The sequence below is a fragment of the Buceros rhinoceros genome, unplaced genomic scaffold, assembly GCF_000710305.1.
Source record: "Buceros rhinoceros silvestris isolate BGI_N320 unplaced genomic scaffold, ASM71030v1 scaffold9948, whole genome shotgun sequence".
Lineage (NCBI taxonomy): Eukaryota > Metazoa > Chordata > Aves > Bucerotiformes > Bucerotidae > Buceros > Buceros rhinoceros.
In genome coordinates, this window is record NW_010428633.1 from 9,724 (window position 1) to 25,301 (window position 15,578).

Below are 15,578 nucleotides of genomic sequence, written 5' to 3' on the forward strand. Positions count from 1 at the left end.
CAACTAAAAAAAAAGCTTAAAAAGTAAACCTGCCCTTTTTTTTTTTTTTTTTTTTTTTGCCAAGAAACCTTATTTCACCTTGGAGAGAAAGGATGGGATAAATTGCAGTGGCAAAAGTGCAGTTTCTCCTTGAATTAACAGCACCTACATTAGTTAGCATTTGCCCATTTGGTGCACCAGTGAGCTGTGTGCAGAACAGGCCAGTTGTTGAGGATCTTGAAGGTACTGGACTGCACGAAGTGCATAAGCGATATTTGGAGATTCAAGTCATTAACATGGATAGAGCACCTTTGTGTTTTTAACATAGTAAATGACATCAGAGCCATCTGGAGGCTTGCTCCCCTGACACTACCAGATTTCTGAAAGGTAGGAAATGCTCAAAAAACACTTTCTAGAACTTCCCTGAACAAAATATATGTTGTTCTGAAACAACATATGTTTTGATTTCCCTGCATTAAATTTAGAGAACCTTCTTTTTCATTATTGCTTTGCCATTGACCTCCATGCCAGTGACATCTGTCACTGTGTATCTTCTCTGTTTACATATCCAGGTGCATGCACAAGATAAAAAAGAAGTTAGGAATAGGAATGAAGTTGCCCACAGAGAAGAGAAGGAAAAAATTTTGATCAGAAAATATAGTAAAATTAAACTTATCTTGCAGAGAAGTAGTTCAATGTTTTCAGATTTTAGGTGAAAAAAAGCAGTTGTTTGGGAGAAAATACCTTATTTGTGCAATCACTTTTGGCCAGTTGCTTTTCTGTTTTGTCTTGCCAATAGCAGACAGTACAGGGTGCACCATAGCAATATAATGGATTATCTTCCTTTGTAATTATTATTTAATTACTGCAAATGTGATTTTATTTTAAATTTTCTTTGAAGCAATTTGAAAATGTTTTGTGACAGGGAAACTAAAAGCTTGGCAGAAGAGTAGAACAGAGGTGTTCAGTGCTTTGGGTTATGCAGAGCTCAAAGGAAAAACCAGGAAGGATATTTAGTCCTGCATTAGGATTTATAAAGTAACAACAAAACTGCCCTTTCGCACTGCAATCGTGTTTGTCCGGAAGGTTTATATAGCTTAATAGTCTGTTTTAGAAGGAACCTCTTACTTTGTAGTATCATTGTCTTAGAGCTGATTATCTCAGCTATTCAAATTTAGATTTAGCAGAGAGGATGTAATTTTTTTCTAAGACACAAGCTGAATTTGTTAATTAAGCTGCAGTTTGCAAAGCCAGGGTTTAGTCCTTCTCTGCTGAGTTAACAGAGGGACTCAGAGAAAGTGAAAGACAATGTAGCAGCAGTGATGGCTTTCCCACATTTCTTACGGGTTTTAAGTCAGTCAAGAGGCAGCTGGTAATTTGTACAGGTTACAGGGGTGCCAGGCTGATTTCTTGGATAATAATAAAATCTGCCTCATGTCCTCACTTTATATATAAACATTTTGCTTTGTAGCTGTGAAGATTTTTTCTAACCATTTGCTATAGTGATATGATTTTTAAAGATGTAAGGGTATCTCAATATTAAAAATTAACGAATATTTTTTAGTCCTTTCTTCACCATGTAGAAGATAAATTTTCATGGTAGCCCATGTAAGAGAAAAGCACAGTGTGAAAGTAAAAGATAGGAAAACCAAGAGATGGAGCTACTGGACAAAGTGAATGGTTTTTAATTTTGGTTTTATTTGGGGACAGTAGCTGAAATGGTAGCCTTTCTAAAGCCTGGATTTCTTTTTTTCTTTGAAGGGGAAGAAAAAATCTGAGTCTTGAAAACGTCCAGGAAATTAATTTTGGGGGAAGAAAGGGAGTTATTTATAGAGAAGGAAAGATGGCATTAGTTAATACAAGTTTTTTTTGTCAAGACGGTTGAAAATAAAAAAGGGGAAAAAGAAAACAGCAGCCAATGTTCATGAGCCATTAGTCTGTTTCACTTACTAGGACAAAAGGTGGAAAAATATCTGCATGTCTAACACTAAGAGAAACTGATGACATGATTTAAATTTGAGGAAATAGTCACCTATAAAGAAAATTTGATGTCATTCATTAGTCTGTTTCACTTACTAGGACAAAAGGTGGAAAAATATCTGCATGTCTAACACTAAGAGAAACTGATGACATGATTTAAATTTGAGGAAATAGTCACCTATAAAGAAAATTTGATGTCATTTAGGAAGAGGTGGGGTTTTAGAAGCATTACAATAAATTAACCCTAAAGTGCCTTTTTTAAAAATCATAAAACTTCCCTTAAATTTCATGTGTGTAAGGCACAATATTAAATATTGGCTGCTAAATTGCGTAGTTTAATATATGGCTAATTTTGAAGTAGATAGACTTTTCGTGATGCTAACAAAGGATCCATCCTTAAGGAGAGTTGTGGATCATTAGTAATGATCAAGGGAGAAAAGTTATTAGGATAATGTAATTCTTGTGGAAAAAATAAATTTAATTTATCCATTATTTCCCAGCTACAGCTAATATCTTTAAAATTAAATTACACAGAACATAACCTATCCATGTGGGTTTCTGTAAGTACATATCAATACTTCTTTAGGTTTGGAAAATAAATTGGAATGAAAAATGGAACACAGCCATAACAGATCCATGTCTGTATTAGTTTTTTGGTATTGAATTACAGATATGGAGGCAAGTGAAGCCAGAGCATTATTTCCTCTCCCTCATTCCTCCTCATTTTTAAATAGTTTCATCACTTTCTGCTTGACTTTAGAAGAAAATAACATTACAAAATAAACTGCTTTTTTAAACACATATACAAGCAGTTGTAACTGAGTCTCTTAACACCACCAGTCATTATCGAGGTCAAGTAGGCAGGTCAGTCTCAGAAAATTGTTCAGTCGTAGCTTATTTGTATTTGAATAAAGCACAGACAGTCAGCCTCTAAATTTAACTCAATTTTCTTTTTTGATTGGTAGATCAAAATCACTGGGATTTTTTTTTCTGTAGGAATAGCAAGGAGAGCTAATGGCATTTTTATTGGGAAATTGGTTTCATACCTTTCCATCCTTACAGATTTTTATAGCTTGAATTTATTCACAAGCATACATAAAGATTTAAGACAGTACTTTAAACTAGAGTAACTTCTTTTAAAGGAAGTAGACTTCCTTTATTTGGGGATTAATGAAGTAACCACAGACCTAAACGTAAATAGAATTCAATCTAAAATTCTGGGGTTTTCTGTTTGCTTGATCACAAGCACATTCAAGCTATAAAGGTGACTTTTCCTTCTGGCCTGGACTACAGACAGAAATCAACGATTTTTGAGCTATATTAATGGCTCATATTAATAACAAAAGGGGGTTTTGCTGGATTTCAGAATTACTCATAAGCCTACTAGAAATCTTACTCTGTGTTTATAATGGACCCACTAGAACAAATATTCTTTGGTGCGGGGTTTAGGTGAGGTATTCTTCATGTTTACCTAAGTTTATAAATGTGCCGATGCAGTCTGAGATAGAAGTGAAAGGATAATCCAAGGGTTTTGCTCACTGAATGTGACACTGTAATATGACAGAAGACAAAATCTTCGGAAAGAAAAAAAAAATTTCGCATGTTTTCTCTGTTCTTCTTTGTTCAAACAAATGCTCAACCCATATATAAAAGCCTGAGAAAGGACTAGTTTGCCCAAAAGCTTGGGATTTTTGCCTGCCACGTCAGTGGTCTTAATGAAACAGTTTACTTCAAATTTCACCTACGTTAGATTTAAAAAGATATTTCTGCCCTGTTAATCCCACTCTTGTTTTCACACTATGATTGCCAAACTGCCAAGACCCCTCTTTGTCCCTGCTAGGGAAGGTCTAGCAAAGTACATCTCCTTTGTACACGGCCATTGCAAGCCTTGTCTTTGGTAAAGCAGGCTTTTCACAAGAAAAGATTCAACTTCTGAGCCAATCAAAAAAGAAGCCAGCACAAACTCATCATACGAGCTACCCATACTCTGCTCTCATTAAGTCATGGCTGATTTATACCTGCTCTTAATCTCCAGTTTTGAATGATTAGTGTGTAGTGGGACAGAACCTTTTTAACAGTTGGAGACCCTTGTTACATGTATTGTGTCACATCAGGAGTTGGGGGAGGACAGTCGAGAATTGGAGGATGTTATCTGGCTTGAAGAGCGCTCAGCTGAAGCTTTTTGATCGCTTGATGGCATAACACTGCCACTGTAAATGGAGAATTGGGACAGTTGTGAAATTTTGAGTGGTCTGTTTGCCTTTCCTTGACAAGGGAATATGAAGTGGGAAAACGTTATCTGTAAAGCAGGGAGAAAAAAAAATACCCCACCACCGAACAACCAGAAATAAAATCTCTAGTTGGAATTCAGGTGGCTGCAGTTTAAATTGCTTCTAACAGTCTGGCTGCTGATTGCTTCTATTCATGAAAAGTGGTTTTGTTTTAGTTCTGATAGATCCCAGAGCAACTGCTCTACCTTGAGTTTTCTCCTCTGAATCGCTAAAATATTCTTTTTTGATTTTCTCTCTTGACTCCCTCCTCCCACTCACCTCTTTCAGCATGTATTTAGCTACATTCAAAGGGACAGTGAGGAAATCGTTCTCTGTCCCTGTTCCGCATGGCCACAGCACTGTTGCCAAGTGCCTTCCTTAGATTTTGGTAGGAGTCAGCTGATGGGGGAAAGTTGGGTGGCTGAAGGCTTGATGATGTGCCAGCATTGCTAGCAGGATACAAGCTGCAACTTAAAGGCTTAATGACAGTTTTGTATGACTTTTTGTCGCTCCATCATAGGGCTTCGGGTACCCTGGTCCTCCTAAACAATGACAGGACAATCAGCTTAGATTCTTTTAGCCCTTTTCAAATGCAAATGACGCTGCCAGTGATCTATGCCTTTGTGCCTTGAGGTATTAAGTGGGGCACAGCACCTGTTAATAGACCCTGCCCTACCTGGGCAGCTCAAGCCAAAGCAGAACTGGATGGCTGCAGCCATCCTCTCTGTTGCCTTTGCAGCCCCTGACCTACCATGTGGGCTCCTCAGCCACTGGGCAGCCTTTGTAGCTGCTGCTGCTGCTAATTGGGATCGCTAAATCATAGAATTGTTTCTGTTGGAAAAGACCTTTAAGATCATTGAGTCCAAACCTAACACTGCCAAGTCCACCACTAAACCATGTCCCTCAGCACCACATCCACGCGGCTTTTAAACACCTCCACGGATGGGGACTCAACCACTGCCCTAGGCAGCCTCTTCCAATGCTTCACAACTCTCTTTGTAAAGGAATTTTTCTTAATGTCTAGTCTAAACCTCCTTAGTGCAACTTGAGGCTGTTTCCTCTTATCCTATTGCCTGTTATTTGGGAGAAGACTTTGACCCTCACCTTGCTACAACCTCCTTTCAGATAGTTGTAAGAAGTGATAAGTTCTCCACTCAGCCTCTTTTTCTCAGACTAAACAACCCCAGTGCCCTCAATCACTCATCATAACACTTGTGCTCTAGACCTTTCACCAGCTTGGCTGCCCTTCTCTGAACACGTTCCAGCACCTCAGTGTCTTTCTTCTAGTGAGGGGCCCAAAACTGGACACAGGACTCAAGGTGTGGCATCACCAGTGCCGAGTCCAGGGAACAATTTCTTCCCTGCTCCTGCTGGCCACATTATTTCTTATACAAGCCAGGATGTCATTGGCTGGCTCACATGCTGGCTCATATTCAACTGGCTGTTGACCAACACCCCCAGGTCCTTTTCCAGCAGGCAGCTTTCCAGCCACTCCTCCCCAAGCCTGGAGCGTTGCAGGGGGTTGTTGTGACCCAAGTGCAGAACTTGGCACTTGGGCATGTTAAACCTCATACAATTGGCCTGAGCCCATCAATCCAGCCTGTGTAGATCCCTCTGTAGAGCCTTCGTACCATTAGGCAGATCAACACTCCTGCCCAATTTGGTGTCACCTACAGACTTACTGAGCGTGCACTTGATCATCTCGTCCAGATCATTGATAAAATATATTAAACAGAACTGGCCCCAACACTGACCCCTGGGGAACAGCTCTAACAAACGTGGTCCCTGGTTAGGTAAAAGACTGCTAGGATAATTTTAAAAACCTGACATTTTGCAGAACTCTCGCTGTACTGTTATTCTCTGCTTGAGATAGTGAAGATCATTGTGCCAGGCCTTCAGCAGTTGAGCTGATTAAGGTCTTCTTCAAGAATGATACCCCACCTGCTTTTTTTTTTTAAACCATGTTCCTTTTTTTGGTTGTTTTTTTTTTTTTTCTATCTGAAACAATCTGTTAACCTTCAAGTTACAGTGATGCTTATCTATTCATTGAGAAGGGAAGAGCTTGATTACAGGATTACAGTTAGGATCCTGGTTTCTTGGACTGGTATTTAAGGCTACATTTCTTTCTCCTACGTGATTGTTTAATTTAGTGCTATTTGTAATCCTGGACTGAAGTTTTTGCATACTCCTAGATCAGTACAGATGGCTTTCAAATAGACAGTGTAAATTATAAATCCTGTGTTAACAATATGGTACTCAGTCCCAGGGAAATACCTGTTAGTTTCACTGCCAGTTAGTGGCATTCTTACTTGGGCTGTTGAATCCCATCTATCTAAATCCCACATATATTTTAAATCAGATGTACTTTGGGAAGCTCAGCAATAGTAACATTAATTGTTCTCGTAGCACTGACAAGATGTAGTGATTTGACTAGTGCATCCTTTGATGCTGTATACTGTTAACAACAGCAATAATAAGCTTTGCAGTTGACCACATCATTTGCCTTGAAGGATCATTTCCGATAACAAAACCAGACGTTTGTTATGCAAGAACGTGTTGTGCACACACACAAACACTGTTTTTCTTCCGAATAGAGGAGTTACTTATTGCAAGGACACCAGCAGCTTCTCCTATCACACGGGTGTGTTGTGATAATGCCTGTAGAAAGCCCCGTATTTCTAGACACATACTGTGAATAATCAAAATCTGAGAAACAATTTTATTCTGAGCCAGGTAAAATTACAATGGGAAATAGAAATGCAACTGCCTGTGTAATGCTCTGAGTTCATCAGTTCTAGACATTTTAAGTTCTCTTCTTTTTGTGTGCATTTTCATTTGCATCCTGTCCCTAGATTGCCTATGAGCTGTCAGGTAACTTTTTGTTTACAATGCTGATAACCTTATTAAAATTACTGATACTGTGATATGCCCCATTTTGTGTTTTCTGATTGTATACTGCGTTACCAACACAAAGGTTTCTGATTCATTATAAGCTAAGCACTAAGTGACATATGCTTGCAAGAGACCTGTTCCATAGTTTTTCGTGATTATGTTTCTTGTTGTGCTCTTTTAAAGCGTCTCATACTACCAAAGTGTTTTCTGATAACTGTAATGTTGCTTTAAGAATAACGTTACAGCTGTTCAGAAGTTATCAAAAACTTCCACCCACCAGCATTAGCTTATGACTAGGCCTGGTTTATAGATTTGCTCTGATCTCGAGTATCTACCATAAGGTAGAATATCTGGAATATCGTTCAGTAATCTGAACTGGAAAATTAAAGAGACTTCGCAGCTGTATGATGGGAGAGATGGGAAAGACTGTTAGTATAAAAATCCTGTTCTGCCCGTATCGCTGCAGGAAATGTTCCTGGCTCCTCTATAGCAATATGCTTTATGAAGCCCTGAGAAACAATCAGTTCTCCCCAGTGTCAGCATTGCTACTTAGGGGTTAAAATCAATAGGAGCTTACTGGCTAGACTCCAGTTTTTATGCATTGCCCTGGAAAATGAAAGGGCTAGACTTTGTATCAGATTAAGCTGGGTTAAAGTAGATGGAGGCTTAAGGGTTTTGCCATCAGAACGTAAAACATTAAAGACAGGCAGTTTTACCTCGTTCTTGTCTTATTTCATTTCTATTTTTCTGATTCAATATTAAGCTGAATTCTAAGAATTCCAGTTGTTTACTGCACTAGCACTCCAATTTAGCCAAGAGAATACTGAGAATGTAACATGTTTCTGTGTCTGCTTGAAGTCCAGATTTCATTTGGTACTTTTTATTTGTTTTCATTGCTAGAACATGGGCATTCATATTTACGATCATTTTGTTTTCCAGCACCTCCCAGATGGCTCTGCCCCAAGTGCACACGCTGAATTTTATCTTCTGCCAGATCCTTATGAGGTCAGTCGAAGGAAAACAAGAACAGCCTCAAAAAGCTCTGACCCTACTTACAATGAAATTGTGAGTACCATTCACTTTCTTCCACCATTTCTTACCTGTTTTTCTTTGACCTCTCTTGAAACAGCAATACAGCGTTTAGAGCTGTTGCAATGAGTATGATCGAAAAGAAGGAACATGTCATAAACTGAGCCACAAATGGGGACAATCTTCTGCTCTGCATCTGTCTCTTCGGGCAAGCAGTTGTTCACACTGCTCTGTCTTGTACCACAACCACAGTTATGCGTTAGCCAAATGAGACCAAGCATCACTGCATCAAAACCTAGGTGGTTTTGGATCCAGATGTGCACAATAACATAAAAAGTACTAATTGAACAGATGCTGTTATTCAAACTCACATTTGGAAATAGATGACCAAATTGGTTGTCACTGTCCTAAATGATACCACAATAATAAACAGCCAAGTTCTTTTTATGTCGAAATACTGGCAGTTCACAGCCATATATAAGTATTTCACACACCCCTGAATTCCTCATGCCTCTGGGGTGAGAAGAAATACTTGTATGGAGAAACACTGACAACAGAGTGGGAAGTGGCATAAACGATATTCTTTGATATTCTTTTGTAAAGGCAGATGAGATTCAAATAGTAGGTGGGATTGGCGATTACAATTATTGCATATAACAAACGTCCTGAAGGTCTCAAAGCAATTTACACATGGTCCTTGAGCAGGCTTTAAAGTAGAAGCCATGCAAAATACTACCACTCCACCCTGTTTCATAGATAAGATGTGATGAGGCTTAAGTTAGCTGAGACTAAGAGTCCTTATCTCCTAGTTTCCCAGTCCTGGGGTTTTAATATTTTTCTTTTTCTTTTCCTACATCTATTTTATGCCAAAACTTACCTACTTACACTGATTACTTCCAGTACTTCGGTAAGGAGGCTGTAAGAGTAGTAAGGCTGCTAATAGCTGAGGCAGATTTCCCTCCCTATTGTACTGCAGTGGAATAATAGGGAACTAGGTGGTGGGGGGGAGTTTCTTATATTCTTTCCTTTTTTTTCACAACCAAAGAAACAGCGGAATGAGTCAGTTAACACATTTAAAGATACGTACGAAGGATATTTAAAGCAAAGAAATATGATATAATTATATAATAACATTCATCATAAAGTTTCCAAAACGGACTACAGGCAAGAATCGGCCAGCAACACTGGAAGACAATTATCTTTCTAATCGGTATTAGATAAGTCGAATGCAAGAAAAGATCCTGTCTGCAGTAGTCACTGGGAGGAAATTTAATTGTGGTTGAGGAGCATTCCACTGCTGTTAAGAGAAATTTCATGAAAACATTTATATCCTTTACTCAAAGCTTGCAGCCTTCGCAGATGCTCAATCCTTTTCACCAGGAACAGCTAATCACAGTGGGGACATATGGTTCCATTGAACTTGGATATTTCTAACCCTATACTTGTGCTCTTAGCAGCTCTGTTCTTCCATGTGTGATATCATTCTGTATGCGTTTTCTGTCCAAGGCTGGTAGACTGAGGCAGAAGCTGCCCCAGGGAAGAAAAACTACTAAAAATATAAGTCAGCTCTCTTTTCAGTTAGTTACTGTCCAAAACGCTGTGTACAGAAATGTACTAGCCTTTTTTATGAGTTCATAAGTTTTTATTAAAGCCAAATGGCTGGAAGGAAGCTGAATATTAATTTCTCTCTGTGTTCAAGACTGAGAAAATTCTGAAATGTTCTCCTCTTGGGTATTTTTGGTTTTAGTTTTGTACTTTTATTACTTATGACTGCCTACAGCAAATTATCAGCCTTGCAAAAGTGCATTTTATTTTTGATTTTTAATCATGCGTGTGAGAGTGAAGATGTGAAAGTCCAGGGGGGCTGACAATAGAATGAACTATGCCAAATGTTTTGGAGTTACTTTTAACAAGCAGTCTTTTTTTTTTTTCCTCTTGTTCCTTTGTTTGGATTTTAGAGTTTGTTGCATTCACACTGGTATAACATTGCACTAAAAAATGATAGTTGAGAGGAGAAAGAACACAGGAAAATGGAATGCGGTGTGAAGAGAGGAAGAATAACATACCTGCTTGTAGACCACTGTTAGGAATAAATAAGTGTTACTAAAGAGATTCCAAAGTAGTTCAGTGAATGATAAGAAAGTAAAAAAATGGAAAATAAATCTGAATTATTTACATTTAATTCTTGCCAAGAGAAGTCACAATGACCAGAACCAACCACAGAGGGGTCTTGCTCCTACATATAGCATTTGCCCTGAGACATGCTTCAAGGTTTCTGTTGTCCTCAGTTTGTCTCTCGGGTGCCTGCACGTACACACACCCACAGAATGAGCAAACCTCCAAGACAAAGCAGTGTGCATTGCCATAATGAAGCCAGAACAAGAGGGAACTCTCTCCATCCTGCCCGTAGGGTGTGGCCAAATCAAATGTACCTGGGCTATATCAGCAAGCCTGGTGGAGGGGGAAGGGGACGAGGGGAGCTGTTCCTCCAAGCAGCTGCCATGAGCCACTGCCGCTGCCTCCAGCACCGTGCATCAAAGCAAATTTGGCCAAGAGGAAATCGAGGAACTGTGCCATGGCTACCTAAGGAGAAGCAACTGTCCCGCATTTGCAATTAGAATGTCATTAGACTCCTGTAGGTCAACAGTGCTTCTCTTTTTGGAGCCAGGAATACTTGAATTCCAGCTCTAACTGTCCCACTGATTTGCTGCATGGCCACGTATAATTTACCTCCATTTGATCTAGCTGAGGCAAATATTCTTACTACACAACCATTTCAGGATTTAACTGTTCTCAATATGAAATTCTAGCAGGTGGCATTTGTTTTATCCACATTCCGATTCAGCTGTCTCCAGACGTTTCTTCTGTCCCTACATCCTGATGATATATACCTAACTCCAGACGAATTTGCAGTACCATTTTAGAAGCAGTTTATTGGGTTCATTTGAAAACTACACACCCTGCAATGTAAGGTGTGTCATTGCTCAAAGCTTACAGCCTCTTTTCCTCCAAAGATTGAAAGATGTTCATACTGAAGATTTCTCAGCTCTTACAGTTTACATGTACATTTTTTTTGCCGTTCATCCCCACAGCACTGGCTATCAACCTACACCAGGGAACTTGGTGTCCTCTCTGTCGGTGCTTGCTGCCAAAGTAGCCTGATGTCCTGTCTGTCTGGCACTCGCTGTGACATCCCTGCAGCTGCAGTGCAGACAAAATCACAAGGGCAGCTGAGACCAGCTGGGGTTTTCTGGGAGAACCAACAATTTTGTGCCTCCTGGGTCCACCCGTGGAGTTCTGAACCACTTTTCTGTTGCCTCTCAATGTGAGGAACATTGCTGGGGCTGAGCCTTTATAAACTCTATCCCTGTGTGAAGGTCATCTCCCATGGCCATTTCTGCTTGTAACTGGAGGCACAGAGAGGACTCAGCTGTCCAGCCCACAGAGGTCCAAGCTAGAGGGGGTCCGACTTTTCGTCAGCTGTGCCCTGTGTATAGACTTGCATTCAGATTGCACGGTAAATCCAAGCAGGTTGCACGGGAAACGCTTTTTAGGCAGCTTCACTTTCCCAGTCTCCTGAAGTGACAGTCTGTCACTACATTTGCTTTTTAAACTGCACAGAAAGATTAAAATTTAAAGCATTTTCCATTGCAGCTAAAATAGCAAAAACATTTCCAGCCATACAAATTTTACCTTAAATGTACTTCTCTTAACAAAGCTTATCTTTCAGACCTGAAACTAGCTGAGAGCATTCTTTCACATTTTGTCAACCCACGTGCAGTTCACTCAGCAGTTTTTGATTAATGCAGAGTCTGAAACAGAGGAATCTCTTCTAAATGCCGTTCTCATTCTTGTTAGCCTATCACTCCAGATGATTGGTTTTTGTAAATTCAGAACATACACCATTAACGTTTCATAATTAACCTCACTGGGTTCTCATAGTATTAAGGTAGTTTCAAGGATATTTTAAAAAGTGTAGGCCTTAGTAATTTTCGAAACAGATACTAAGGAAGCTGTCTCATTTAATTTGAGAAGTATTAGCAGCACTTCTGGAGTAACAGACACATCCAAATTTAGCAAGCTCTACTAAATTGGGTCCACATCTACAACTTCTGCTGAGTGGACTGGGCTGTCACGTTTAATATTCGATGATTCCATTAAAAACTGCAATCATTTTTATAATGGTCACATTTGGATACAGTTAGCATGCAGAATCATGCATAAGGTTATTTGTATTTAAATAGTAAAATTATACAGGCAGCTTTCTAATGAAAATTACCTCTTTTATGCTGGGAGTTTCTTGGATCTAGACCAGTTATGACATTTTATTGAAGTCTTGGATAGAAGAAAATTTGGGTTTTCTTTGGCATGATCTTTTTTAATTCTGGTATGTAGCACAAGATGTAATCACAAGTACAGTATTGAGAAAAAATTCTGAAGTACTGTGAATTGATGCTATACACCTTTATGAGACATACCAATGCAACATAAAGTTGCTGTAAGACACTACTAAGGAACATGTAACAAATATAATATACATGGGTTAAATAAAAATTAACATCCAAACTGCTTTCCTATTTTTTTCTGATTTTTGCAGAAGAGCAATACCGTTTATCAAAGCACCTGCCATGGAAAGAGTTTTTAAAATTATAATAATCTATGCTTTTTACAGAATTACCTATATTGTTTTCATGCCTCTGTCCATGATGAATACCTTCTATCTGAATCTCTCCTCCAGAAAATCAACCATATTATCACTCCCTGGTGAACCTAATGGAGGATCTGATATTTCTTCACATTTTGAGTTCAAAACTCTGCATACGTTAGAGTTTCAGTTTTCACAGGAAAATTTACATGTAACTATTTTTTTCTCAAGCATTGCTCAAATGTAGGTTTCAAATGTATTTACAAATGCTTGGTAATCAGATTTCACAAGCCTAAGCTGGCAGAATCTCTTTTATAAAAACTACACAAGGTCAAATATATTTCTGAGGTACATTCACTAAGTGAATAGTTAATGGCTCATGGTTAGTACTTCATAATTCTGGAGGGCAGTTTAAAGAAATTATTACAAAGTTGTAATCATCATCCTGAATGCTGTATTGAGCTAAGTGTTTTGCCTGTCAAATGGATTCACAGATTCATATGGAATTTTTTCTGTTTCACTGTATATTATTTCAGGTTGTGTATGACAAAGTCACAGAGCTTAAAGGCCGTGTACTGAAGATTGTTGTGAAAAGCAAAGGAACGTTTGTGGGAGCCGTTAACATTCCACTGAGCAGTGTCCAGTTAAATGAGGAAAAGTGGTATCCACTGGGAAACAGCATTATTTAAATGTCCCCTAATTCAATTATTTTTCCACTAATGTTTCTTTACCCCATTTTGCATGGTACATTTTGACTCAGTTGCCCTTGAGAATATGTAGTCATCTGCTGATCACATACTTTCTCATTTCTAATCAGAAGGCTATTGTCTCAAAATTGCTTCTTCCTGCAACAGATTCCAGTCAGCGTGAGTTTAAGAAATTACATGCTAAGAACTTGTAGAAGCATGCAAGAAATTCTTATGGCAGCAATAAAGATTTTTGTTTTGCTCCTATTAAATAGTAATGTAAAAGTACTAAATTCTGTACACATAAAAGTCTGGGGCCTAGTTTTTTGCTCATTAATTCCACTGACTGTGTTGAAACAATGCTGATAATGGTGTAATTTATCAGCATCTGCTATGACCCCACTGCATATGATGATTTCACCAGAGAACCATGGGATGGTTCCCTGGGTGCCAATATAATTCAGATGTCTAGCAAATTTCATGTTACATCTTACACAATATTTCTTTTTTCTTTTTTTGTTTTTCTTTTTAAAAAAGCTTCAAAGCTTTGCACTTTACATATTTTGTGCAGTGTATGTCGGTGTGCTTTTAACTCTTTATGTAATGTAATATTCAATCCAGCATATTCACTCATCACTAAGATAGATCATTATTTCCTTTCTTCCGACATCCAAGACACAGATATAACTGGTCATTTGTGAGAAGAAAGGAGGAGGGAGAAGCTAATATTCATGAATAAATAAAACATATTGAATGTGAGGTTTCAATCTGGAATTTATTTAAGATCATGGTATAAGGAATCTTTGTTCATCAGTCTTACCGCATTGCATCCTTATGTTGCATGAGGGAATCAAGTCAATATGTGCATTGACCTCAGGGCTATAAAATGTATATACACACATTAAGCAATGAACGTGAGTGGTTGCTTTAGTTAGTGCTCCTTTAGTTCACTGAGGCTAATTATGGGCTCTGTTCTTCAAAGCTTTTTTACCTAAATTGAGGAAGCACTTAAGCACATCTTTAAACATTTAGCACGTGAGCCGCCATAATGAACTGCCCATTATTTCCAACATCTTGGACATACATTGCTGACCATGTGCATATACCTTTCCAGATCCAAGGGCCCATTTTTAAGGCAGAGGAGACATGTTGATTTGTGATCGGATCTGCTGTAAAATTTTAAGTTACCATATAGTGAGTAGGTCTGACAATTTTCTACAAGGTGGAAAAGTGGTCAACAGAAGGGATAATAATACGGGAAGCTGAAGACGATTGCCTTCTTCCCCCAAAGGACACCCACAAATCAGTCTTCAGAAAGGTAACATGGTATAAAAAGTGGGACTAGGTGTTTTATTTAGGAAAATAAATAAGCTGGAGTTTTCTCAACATCAAACCAATTGACTATGTCACTTGGTCAGTTTTTATCTGACAATAGATACAGCAGATCACCTAAGGAAGTTAAACTCCTCCTCTGTAAAGGGAGGTGGGGGAAACTTTGCTTGAATATTAATATTGTTAGTATTCTTCAGAGCTGAAAAAAGCTATAAAATATTTATCACGTGAAAGGGATATTGGCTAGCATACAGATATGATCACTACAAAGATCAGTAATTCTAACATTTTAGATTATAGGGTCTCCTGGGTAAAGAGCGACTTGTCACTCAAGCACAGAAGACAAGGCCAGCTTACAATGTTATCAAATTACCTGACCATACAGTTCAATATTGATTTTAGATTCTTCTTAGTCTACTGGGTTTTTTTCCTTATTATAACTATAACGTGATTTTCCAGTGGTGTTATTTCCTGTGACATTTTCTAACCATTGTTTAACACATACCCTGATTTTCCATCTTACAGGAGTAACATTACGTAAAATAGCATTAAGATGACATTAAATAAAAAGAGCATTAAAATATAATATGATCGGAACTGTCTGCAAACATAAGCAATACCGTTTGGTGATAAAGAAAGAAATCAACCAATGTAACATACTTTAAAAAAAAAAAAACAAAACAAGCCATATTTGAGTAACAAATCTGCAATTAAGTGCATAGACCTAGGCCTGTGGAAGCTCAACAATACTTCAGTTAGGTAAGG